Source organism: Amblyomma americanum, chromosome 1 (genome assembly GCF_052857255.1).
Source record: "Amblyomma americanum isolate KBUSLIRL-KWMA chromosome 1, ASM5285725v1, whole genome shotgun sequence".
Taxonomy (NCBI): Eukaryota; Metazoa; Arthropoda; class Arachnida; order Ixodida; family Ixodidae; genus Amblyomma; species Amblyomma americanum.
The window spans coordinates 484,391,170-484,403,794 of NC_135497.1; the positions used below are offsets into that span (position 1 = coordinate 484,391,170).

Here is a 12,625-nt window from a genome sequence, read left to right on the forward strand (position 1 = left end):
GACTACACAACGAAAAGAATTTCACTTGTAGACTTTGAGCGTAAAATGCTGCAGGCATCAGAAGGCACAATCATTAAAACATTAAAAAAAATTCACCTCTTCATTCCCTGACCAAAATCCACGCGATTTTCATTCTTGTTGCATGAACGAAGAAACACAGTCTTGTCGCGTTCCTTGGACGAGAAAGGCCCGACAGCTTGGACCTGAACAGAATGTATTAGTACCCCGTTAAGCAATCGGGATACAAGCAGAACACACACACTCAATTCATTAAATTTTTATTTTCGTTTTAACAGAGATGTTCAGATCATCACTGAAAACCAATGCGCAGCCTCGCTCGGACTGCGTGGTCGGTTTGACATCAAACATGGAAACTAAAAAATGTGCTGTATCGACAGACCATTAAATTAAAAGCACAAGGAAGAAAAAGAAGTCTTACAAAAATTACTACATGAGCCATTTAAATATCAGATGAGGCATTGCATTCGCCCCTTCAAAGGAAAGCAATGTTTTTAGCTAGCAGGTCCCCGAAAGAGAGTGTAATGAAAAAACTAAACGACACAAAACCGAAAAACACCAATCTCGTGACCACCTGCCGAGAGGAAAGCAATTGGTCATTTACAGAGAAAAGCAGAGGAACTCTCACATTGCCGGCCGGCCTGTAGTCTTGAGAAATGGCCCCGCTATCGGACGGACTGAGTTTCATCAGTAAGAAAGCTGCTTGTCTGAAGAAAACAGTTCGTTGTTTTTGTTAAATATGCGGCAGGAAGTGCTACCAGACAAATTCCTCGGTGGAAAAAGAAAGGCCAATATGTGACTTGAGCGCAGTGGTGTCTGAACGAAAACTGTGTGAACGTACAAACTGTGTTGGATTTAAGGAACCAAGCAATTCCAATATGCCGTGAGGAAAGGAATGTAGGAGGGAGTGAAAAAGAGCAAGAGTGCCTGTAGTGTAGGGTTCCGGAATAATTTCGACCATCTGAGGTTTAGTGTGCACTGATACCAGCTGAAAAAGTCCAGTGGCTCCAATTGAAATTCCAACTGGTATTAAGTGGAACCAATTGGAGTTACTGGGTTCCGGTTTCGGAGTTACTGAGCACACAGATAACTTGCTTTCGAGGGTGGCCTGAAGAATAGAATTATTGCTTTGCTCAATAGGCATATGGGCAGCACATTGACCACAGATAGGCATATAACTGCAAAAAACATAACCGAAACGTCTGAGCTTAATCCAGGTTCAGTACAAGGCTGCTAAAGGCGCCATGCTTCAATATGTGATAGCTCAAGGCACGTGACAAGGAGCACAAAAGGCGAGGCACCAAGAATGACGGCGTAAACCATGCAGTAACTTTTTATAAAAGCAGCATATCTTCCAGCTGATGTTTTGCCCCATTTCCGTCTTGCTATTTTTATTACAGTGCTATTGGCTGAAATGTTATAGAAAAGAAAGGACAGCTGATGGTAAATATTGCTAACATGACACAATTCCGCGTAATGGTCAGATGCTGCAGAGTTCTGAAACTGAACCAGTGACAATTCACCACACAATGTCATACTATTGCTTCGAAAATTCTTATTAAATAAGGCATGCATGGTGAAAGCTTGATTTACCATGAGGCTAACCACAAAATATGAAACTCAAGGCAAATGGCCCTGGCAAGCATTGCAAGTTTCCAGGGTGGACTTTCCGTCATAACGAAGACTGGATGATCGAAAACAAAGAAAAAATGTAGCATACCAAGTTTGACTTTTGCTGGAGTTTTCTGCAGCATCACCGTTCACCACACTTTCTTTCTCCTTTTCCAATAGCTCTTCAGATGTCATTGCATGAAGAAAACAGGGAAAGCAATAATGAAATCATAACTGAGACTCTGAAATAAAGGAGAGATCCACGACACAGGTCACTTGTGGTCCACCTGCAGGATATGCACCACGTGTGTCCGTCCCTCGGGCGGCTTGCCGTCGGCGCCCGACTTGGCCGACTCGTGGGCGCCCACCTGAAGGGCCTCGCCCCAGATCCGGGTGATCTTGTCGATGGGATTTCGGCACCCTTTGCAGCGGCACTTCGCGCAGCTCGAGCCGGCCACGTAGCACGGGCACCGCTGGCCGCAGCACGTCAGCTTACCAGGGTTGATGCTCGCCGCGCCGCACCGGCAGCCCCGGCGCCCCGACGACGACACCGGTGGCTGCGGCCGTGGGCGGCGCCGCCGTCGAAGTGATGCCGCTGTACTCTGATGAGTCCGAACCGTTGCTGCTCAGCTCCAGCACTGCACATACACGCGCGCGTCGGACGTCAGTTGGCCACTGGCGCAGAACAACTAGCATACTTACGACCGTTTGCCGTTGTTTCAATTCTTTCGCCTATTTAGCAGCTGCTTCCGCGGACGGCACCGATGCGGACATCTTTTCTCGTGCGCCGGCGCTTAGGCGTGCACGCCACGTGGCTCCAAAAAAGCGGACCGCTCGCGCAGAGAGATTTAATTTTACCATAGCCCGATCCGCGATCCGCTACCGTGATCCGTTTTCGCGGCGGCCCAGCTGCGCCTTGAAGAACCGGTTGGCGATAGCGTATTGCACTATGCTAAATATTTAATTCTTTCTTTTGCTCAGCAAACGAGCGTGACGGTAAGGCTTTTGTTCTTTCTGGTGCCAAGGCGCAGGATGCGCAACATAGTGGCATAATGGCGAAGCCTCCTCACTGTAGCAGTTCCACGCAGAGCCAGAATTAACAGAACGACGCGACGTCACCACGGTCGTATAATGCGTGTCACAGGCAGCTGTTGCCATCCGGTAGCTCTGCGCACAACATTCCGCGCGAGGAAAATTACACGATAAACGCAATTCGTGTTTGCTGCTAATTCGGGCTGAGTGGCTCTTACACTACGGTATACGGTAGCTCCAAGAAAAGGCCTGAGAATATATGCCCACCGCAGCATTTTCACTACACCGAGAAGGACAACAATATGGCACAGAAAATTCACTGAGTATTCAAAAATCCATCCATCACAAAGGCAGGAAAATGCAGTCTTAATAGAATTTAACATTTGCTCTTACTGACTTACCCATATAAACCCAGATTCAACACAACATTCCACAGCACGGTCTCGTAGAAAGAATTTATGAAAACTCAAACCTTTCCGCAGAAGTAAACTTTGGAGCTTGTATAGTTCGGACAAACGGAGAATAAAATGCGCAGAATTTTAGTACGCTCTGTCCGACAAAGCTTATCAAGACAAATAAAATTTTATTTATCTAGCGCTCGCCCTTCCCCAGACTCAAGTACAGTCGAACCCGAATATCTTGAATTGGAAGGGAACGCGAAATAGCTCAATATATCGATGATTCGATATATAAAAACCGCAATAGTTAAACTTGTCTGTAACCTACAAGCAAGAATACATTGCGCTAGTACAGCGTTATACTTGCAGCGACATGCTGCCCGCCGGCGTGCTGGCAGCGCACAGCTCTCAAGGCACTGCTACGTGTAACCTGCTTTGCATCGAAGCTGCTATGGATGGTGCTTTGGAACTAGCCGCTACCTTATAAGGTACATAACCGTGCCACCACAACATTATAAATAGAATTATTGTTCATTAAAATAAAGGTAAACTTGGTTTCCACAATGCCTTGCCAGGGCCGCCGGCAAGCTTTAGTTAGATTGGTTGGCTTGGCAGCATGACAGCGATGTGGCGTGGAAAATGAGTACAAGAGACCGAAGGCCACCCTCAAGCAAACCCCCATTCACCTCGTTAAGCGGTTTGACAGTGCTGATGCCGCTGCAAGCAGCTGCCAAAGGCCGAGCAGCTGATCAGTCCCGGAAAGTGACCGAACAGTGCAGTTAGGAGAAGCGCCACTTGCACGGCCGGTGCGCAGTTCGATGCACAGCGCAACTTTCATACATACTTTTACATGGTATTTTCCAGGGGATAATCTGTGTGTTCTATAGAGCCAATATTTGAAATATCTGGACTCTACTGTAATACGATCTGCGCCAAAGATCCTAAATGACACTCAAAGCTGTTTTTTTTGCAAAACTGTTATAAACCGGTGTTGTGTTTTGAATAAGCATGCAGCAAATCAGGAAATGAAGACTCTACTGAGGGGAAATTATTACTGTACCAGTGGGAAAAGATGCAACTATCTCTTCCAGCATGTCCGGATGACGAGTTATATTACTAGGACTTTTATGAAAAGCACGACGTTTCTGAATAGGACACCATTTCTAGATCTACGTGGCTAACTTCGCTGTGTGAGGCAGTTCTGTGTCGGTGATGTTTATGACTGGCAACACACGCAATGCGTCACAACGATAAGGACTGGTGGGAATTAGGAAGAACACTAAGTAGCAGAGATGCAGACTCTTACGCATAGCCTGAAGGTGACCTTATGATAAAGCCTCGCTGAACGTATTAAGCATATGTTTCACAGCACCAGTGGGTGCCTTTTCAATAGCTGATGTAGTCAAAGCTGCCTCCACATCAGGTGCAGAAGTAAGAGGGCCAGCATATAATAATGCTTTTGTTTTAATTCCAACAATGCGCAGGCATCTGTTCTAAAGGATCGGTTAAACACGCTGATGACATCGCCGTCTGGGTAAAATAACTGCGGCACAGACAGCACTTAGATGAAGTGGAGGCACCGTAGTTGAAGGCATGCTTTCCGCCACAAACTAGGCAGCGCGTCACAGATTTGAACGCTCTACCACTGCGCACTTGCCGCCATCAGTTCTAGATACGAACAAACTAAAGTCGCTGATAGTCTAGTGGCTAAAGTAGCTGATAGTCTATGTGGTGTACAAATGAAGTTCTGGCGAGCAGAAGGAGCCAGAAAATGTATGATTAGCCGATCCTCTCTTCCTCTCAGCTGCAGCAGCACACCAAATTGACACGATGCACCGGCATCCTCGAAGCTCTCGAGCACATTCCAAAGAGATGAAAGTGAGCCCACACTATGCTTTTAATGCGGGCTAGTTGAAATTAAAGGCTTAATGAAAAACAAGGCAAACGGTGAGCAGTTGACGAAGTCCAACACATGTCTGACAAATTGCACATGATGCCTCATGTACCAAGTGCCAGCATATAACAGATTTTTTTACGTCAGTGAAATAACCTTAATTCTTTCCAAGCAAAGGAATCAGGCTGAAGAACAATGTTGCCAGACTTCCGCTTAGGGAAGTTGAACACGCGTCTCTAAGCACGCCAACCAAGACAAAAGTTACTTTAGCCCTAACTACAGCCAAAGCTCCCAGTCGCGGAACGGCCTCACCCGACATCGATAAGCAGGCAATGGGCATAATAAGAATAAGTTGTAGCCATCAGTCAGCACTCCAGAATGTCCGGCATTCATAGCAAAAAAGAAAAACAGCTGCTGATCTCCACGTGTTTAAGTGCACACACCCCCAACGGGGAATCGGCTAAGTATCATGAGCCGTTGGAAGGTTAATCAGCAAGCCATGACTTTGATAAGGAAGAAAAAAAAAGGTAAACAATAACACGCGCAGTTGAGCACCACCAGATAGCTCCGTCAAATTCGGTAAAGACAAAGCTAAACATACGGGACAACTCCTTACACTTTGCTCTGGTGTTCGGTAAAGTATTTATTAATTTGCGATGACGCTTCTCTGTTAGCACCGGTCACATAGGATTTATCATAGGTTAGGGGTAATAAGCATACATTATCATGGCTCCAGAAGTCTAGGTAATGACACACAAACGTATCAAGCCGAGTTCCAGAAGAGAAACAAATGTAGAATTGAAGCGAGATGAACAATCAGAGGGGAATTATTGCTCGGAAAAGCAATAGGAAGCAGCAGCAAAACAAACTGAGAAAGCAATTTTTGAGGATAACGAAACAGAATAGACTCATAACAAATTAACTCGATTATTTGAGCTTGAGCTAGCTAAGGTGGGACTGAGGCTAAAAGGGGAAAAAAGACGCAAACCCAAGAGTTGGTGGGATGAGGAGGTCAAGAAGGCTGTAGGAAAATGTCAAGAAGCGTCCAAGGAACACAGATATTCCAAGAAGAGGGGAGAAGGAAAAGCTGAAGCAGACAGGAAACGGGATACCTTCATAAAGTGCAGAAGAGAAGCATCCTATTTGATCAAAGAGAAAAATTAGAAAGAAAGGATAGAAAAACAGCACATAAATTTCTGGAAACTTCTCCACTCCATGATAATAAGACTAAGCTAGAGCAAAGGTTTGTAGTTACAGATCAGGGCATTCGGCTAGAAAGGGATGAAGCAATAGAACATATAGGAACAAGGATGACAGCAAAATTTTAAAAACACGGAAATGTTGCACATAATTTATAGAAGGAGGACATTCCGGTTACCGCAGTTGTTTCACTTGGACAAAGAGAGTGGGAAAGAGCAGAGAAGAAGGTTCCTAGTAGCACGTCGAGAGGACGAGATGGTAATGTGAATATGTTAATAAAGAAGCTAGGTCCAAAATCCAAGAAACATTAAGAGAAAGCGAGCAAAATGATAGTGGATGGCAAAGCCCTTGATGGTTGGCCATTAAGCAGAATGAACATGACATATAAGGGAAAGAGGGACAAATCTGTCATAAACAACTAGCCCCATAACAGTGACGTCTGTGGTTTACAGGGTGGTGACGCAGATTATTAAGGACAGACTGCAGGCTTGGGTGGAGAACGAGAGGGTGCTAGGGGAGCTACAAAAGAAATTCTGGAAACAAATGAGGTTGGGAGACAATCTGTTTTAACTCACGCAATGTATAGAGATTGCTGAAAAGGAATACAGGCCCTTATGGCTAGCGTTTCTGGATATGAGGGGAACCTATGACAACGTTATTCAAGAGGATTTGTGAGACATACTGGGCACATTGAATGTGGAAGATGGAGTAATTAATCTTTTAAACGAAATCTGTAACGATAGCGGAGTGCTTATAAAATGGGAGGAAAAAATGTATCACGGCCTTTAATGGTACAGGGGGCTTAGGCAAGGATGCCCTCAGTCTACTTTATTGTTCACGTTGTACCAAAAAGAGTTAGAGATCAAACTAGAGAGGAGCGGACTAGGCTTCAATCTTTCTTTTTTCAAGCAAGGCGAAATTATTAAACAGTCACTACCGGGAGTAATGTATGAGTATGTTGCAGTGCTTATGGCTGACAACAAGGAAGATTTGTAGAAGTTGATAGACATCTGCAGTACAGAAGGAGATAGATTAGGTTTCAAGTTTAGAGAAGAAGAATCTGCCGTCATGACATTTAATGATGAGGGCGGCGAGCATAGAATACAGGAGTTCATGTTAAAGGTAGTGGATAAGTACAAGTATCTTGGGGTGTGGATAAATAACGGTGCTGAATATCTGACAGAGCATAAAAAATATGCAATGAATAAAGCTAGTAGGAATGCAGCTTTCAGGAAAAATTGGGCGTTGTGGAATTACAACACGTACGAAGTGCTAAGAGGGATCTGGAAAGGAGTGATGGTTCCTAGTCTGACTTTCAGTAATGCGGTTCTGTCCATGAGACCAGATGTTCGAGCAAGGTTAGAAATAAAACAACGCGGCGTAGGGAGGCTAGCTTTGGGAGCACATGGCTGCATACCACATCAGAGGGTACAGGGTGACATCGGATGCGCGTCGTTCGAGAGCAGAAAAGCTTATAAAATGATAGCATTTGAGGAGTGCTTGAGAGAAAAGCGGGAAAGCAGTGAGCTAGGAAAGTTTTCAGTTAGCTGTACATGAGGAATATGGACACAAAATGGTGAAAGCGAGCTAGAAAACTGACAATCAAATATCTGGACAGCAGTTGGGGGGGGGGAATCAGCAATTATTGGTTAAGAAAAAGGGTAAAGAAACAGAGACGTCTGTGGAAAACAGAGATGCTGATGAATAATTATGAGACATCATTCCAGTGTACATTAACACATGGACAAAGAGAGCAGGCACTACAGACGCCGGGCCTAAACAATGCTCTTGGCATCACGACAAAGCCACCCTCTGCCACCGCTAGCCCCCACGCGGTCAATGCTAGATCCACTTCTTATTACCTGAAGAACAAGGTTCTAGCCTTGCTGGTTGCAAAGAGGGTGGATTTGTCGTGATGCCTAAAGCATTGTTTAGGCGAGGCGTCTATGGTGTCTACTCTCTCTGTCCATGTGTTTCTGCACGCTGGAATGATGTTTCATAATTATACCCAGAACCAACTTGCCCAGCTCTCTATGCTTATCCATGCTGACGAAATTGGCACTGGGAACATACACAATCTTGAGGCAGGAAATTGCCAAAGAAAATATCTACGAGAATTGTAGCAGAAGATCTTTGTTGTTCGAGGCCAAGACGGGAGTTCTCTGGACTAGAGTCAGGTACCACGAGATACGCGTTATACGGTGCGTGTGGAGAGGAGGAGGAAGCGGCTGAACACATGATACTTTTCTGTAAAGGGCTTCACCCCACAGTGGAAAGCAGCGGGGCTGATGCATTCAAAGCATTGGGGTTTAAGGACAGTCAAGGCAAAGTAGATTTTAAGTGGGTAGAAGTACAAACAAAGATTATCTGATTGGTGGCTAAAATCAAGATTGAAATTTCACGAGTCATGGCTAGGTGGCTTGAGCCATCACCCGATTTATAGGGTTCAGCCTTATCCATCCATCAGTCCATCATTCCGTCTGTCCGTCCATCCGTCCAGTGCACTTTACTTGCGATCTACAATACAGACAATGAGAGTCAATTTACGTACGTAATGAACGCATCAAATTATATTAATTCAACATAACCACAGCCGTCATTGCAACTCAATGCATATGTGCATTCTCATTCCACTAAGTACTTTTTATCACAAATAACACTATCACAGGACATCGGCACAATAATCACGTGTGAGAAAAGGCCTCCAAAATCAGTTAGAGCTTCATTACACTAAGAAAGCTTAGAGCAATAATGTTCATACAATACACGAAAGGCGGCAAACGAAATCCAGAAATCATATCGACAGTAGTAACATTTTCGCTGTCGCAAAGCGCGAAAATGCTTCACCTTTTTCACACTTCTTGACCATGACCTCAGCCAGAAAAGCAATAGCCAACCTGCTACAGGAAACGAATCTAAAAATACAGACTTGACCTCGATATCAACAAATGAAGTTCAGCCCGGCACGTCCCCGAGGCAGATACACTCGCTAGACGCTTACGTCTCAAACGTTGAGCGGCAACTCCATGAACGCTTCCTCGCGCATGTGAGGAGCGCCTGCGCGCCCAGCGCCGCGACGGACGTCGAAAAGGGGCATGCACCTCCATGCTCCTGGCGCTGGCTCATTCCTCCTCTCGGGCCCACGGAAGGAATTTCAAGGCGTGAAGAAAGGGGGTTTAGGGGGAGGGGGGCTCTCAAAGGACAACTTAAACAGCGAAGAAGAGTGGAAAGAGCGCCAAGCTATGCAAAAAAAGCCCCCGAGAGCCCCGCGGTCCACTGATTGTTGTAAACCAGATCCCGCTTCTGACGCGCGCGCGAGCGCCCGTGCGCAGGTGCGGATATCTGACATGTCAGATATCTGTGCCACCGCTCGCGCCTGCTCGCGCGTCGCATCTCGCGCATGCGAATAGGCTCCAGCGTACGCCCGTGCGCGTAGGCGCTGTGCCCGTACGTCTAGGATGTGCCCATCGAGCTGGCGCTTTAAACTCTTCAAACGGGCATGCAACAGAGTTTCTATGTACTAAGAACAAATCAAGCGCAGCTGCTTCCTTTACAATATAGCTCTCAGCCCATATGTCATGACCCCCGCCGCTAATACAAGCGCAATCGCTGATAAAACAATAAAATGACAGTTATATTACAATCAACACCAGTTACAATCGCTGAGCGTTGGAAGAACACGCATAAGTAGCAAAGAGGTTTCAGTGCCTATCGAAACGGGAGCGCGAATGGCACACTGAACGCTCAAGACGCGAAACATTGCCACAATACGCCGACGCGCACTCCGTAGCGCAAGACTGAAATACTGGTGGACGAACAGCGCGGATGCCCCACAGTGAACAGCGGCGGTCTCTTTACCAACGTAGCCGCCGCGGTGGCTGAGTGGTTATGGCGCTCGGCTGCTGGCCCGAAAGAGGCGGGTTCGATCCCGGCCGCGGCGGTCGAATTTCGATGGAGGCGAAATTCAAGAGGCCCGTGTACTGCGCGATGTGAGTGCACGTTAAAGAACCCCAGGTGGTCGAAACTTCCGGACCCCTCCACTAAGGCGTCCCTCATAGCCTGAGTCGCTTTGGGACGTTAAACCCTCATAAAACCAAATCTTTACCAACGGCTCCGAGCAGTGTCGCAGTATAGGAAATGCCCGTGCTATCGTTGTCGTCGAGCACGCTCAAATCCTTGCACGCAACAAGAGTTTCGCACTGAATTCCACCTTGAGATATCGATGAACGCCGTCAACGTCAGCCTGTGAGCACGACCAAAAACAGAAACTCGAGCAGTTAAGGAAAGTGCGCCTACGCCGCACCTCAAATGGTACGCCGTGGCCCGCTGCTGCCGGAGGAGCAGGAAACGGCTGAACACTTGACACTTTTCTGTAAAGGGCTTCACAGTGAAAAGCAGCGGCGTTGATTTAACCAAAGCATTGGGGTTTAAAGACAGTGAACGAAAGTAGATTTTAAGGGGGTAGAAGTAACCAAGCGAAGGTTGTCTGATTGGTGGCTAAAATCAAGACAAAATTTCACAAGTCATGGCTAGGTGGCTTGAACCACCACCCGATTTAAAGGGTCCGTCCGTCCGTATGTCCATCCAGCGCAGACGGCACGGAGTTCGAGCACTCTAAACAGGTCTGTGGACGACTGTACAAATGTACAAATGACGTACCACCGGAGCTGCAGAACACTTGGCGCTGCGATTACGAACACGCCGATAACAAGAGTGCCAGGCTCATCTTTTTCCGCTGCAGCTGCAAATTCGAACGAATGCGCGGGAGCGAAAAGCCCGAGCTGAAGTGCGAACGGCGGTGTACTCGCATTACGCCTTAGAACGCGCATGCGCAGACGAACCGCGTCCGTGCGCTGACACCATGAGCGAATACGCCGCCGACAAAAAGCGCCAACGACACTGCCTGCGGAGGAGAATCGAGATTACACCGGGCCTCGAGGCATATAATAATAGTTGGTGTTTGGGGAAAGGAAATGGCGCAGTATCTGTCTCATATATCGGCGGACACCTGTAAGGGAAGGGATAAAGGAGGGGGCGAAAGAAGAAAGGAAGAAATAGGTGCTGTAGTGGAGGGCTCCGGAATAATTTCGACCACCTGGGGATCTTTAACGTGCACTGACATCGCACAGCACACGGGCGCCTTACCGTTTTTCTTCCATGAAGAAACGGTAAGGCGCCCGTGGGCTGTGCGATGTCAGTGCACTTTCGTAGCGGATTCCGGGATTCTTTAACGTGCAATGAAATTTCAAGCGAAGAGCGTTTCTTATCCTTTTTTCTCCTTTCACCTCGCCAATGAGCGGCCGGCGGGGCTGGGATCAAAACAGTTGCGTTACAGACAAGTAATTTATTTGTCTTTTGGTTTGCCACCTAGGTAACTGCATTGTGTTGTCTGGATAAAATACTCTGCCTTTGAACTGAGCGCCGCAGTCAGTGAGCCAGCACGGCGAGTCGAGAAGTGAGACGAGGCTCGCGAAGAGAGCTCTCGCGCAATCGCCGCGTTTCCATCTAAAGTTCCACAACGAGAGAACGGAATTACACGTACCGGCGACCTAGAGTTCACCCGTGAAAATACATCGTGCTCTAAGTTCAGCGCAGGATCAGGACGTTTGTTCAACAATCGCGCAAGGCTCAACGATCCAGAAGCTTCACGCAGGGTCTGGGAATGTGGAATGGAGAAGACCCGATTCGCGCCGAACGTCCTCCGATGAAAAAAAAAATGAAAGCTCAGATTGCCGCTACGTACCGAGAGCGGTGAAAAGAGCAATGTTCAGCTCCGATCATGCGCCAGTTACACTTCTCACGTTGCGAACAGGCATGGAGCCGCGTTTCTCCGTTCATGGGCCAGTAAGGTTGCTGCGAACGGGGTTACCGCGCATAACTGTGTTCACAGTGTTCAAACATCTTTGCCGCCTTTCCCGCCAACGGTCGCGGCCACCTGCTCAACCCAAGCACCCGCTAGCCCAAGCCTGGCGTCACCTAGCGGTCCCAGAATGACGCCTCCCATTTCGCTCGCCGAGGGGTGCTAGTCTGGAAGTGCCTCCTCTGCTTTCCTTGGGCTTGTTGCGAGAAGCAGCCCACACGATGAGTCGACAAAGCGGCACGTTTCTAGGCGTATGTCGCCACTCTACCACATGAATTTTGCACTACTATTGCGATTTACAGCCGCCTTCGCTTCATCCGGCATATTTCCTCGTTATATCAGTCAATAAATGCTATAAACATGCGCATCACAACACGACGAATCGTCTGACACCATCCGGAACCCCCCGCGACAAATGGTTCGGCCGTAATGGCAGTCTGGAGGTCCTCGAAATGCACCGTTTGGGGGCGGAAAGGTCGTCATTGCGAATCCCGCACATATATTGGGCATCATCGTAATTAGTAATTTTATCCTCAGGAACGTGCCAAATCATTTGACACCACTTCGAACATTCTGCGCCAAACGGGTGGCAGCAAGCTTTGTGCAAAATAG

General features: G+C 47.3%; 1 pseudogene; it reads right to left on the reverse strand.

Annotated features, from left to right (window-relative positions):
* Positions 1 to 1,901: 1,901 nt before the first annotated feature.
* LOC144127228 (uncharacterized) overlaps positions 1,902 to 12,625 on the reverse strand; it is a 60,256-nt pseudogene continuing 49,532 nt past the window's right edge.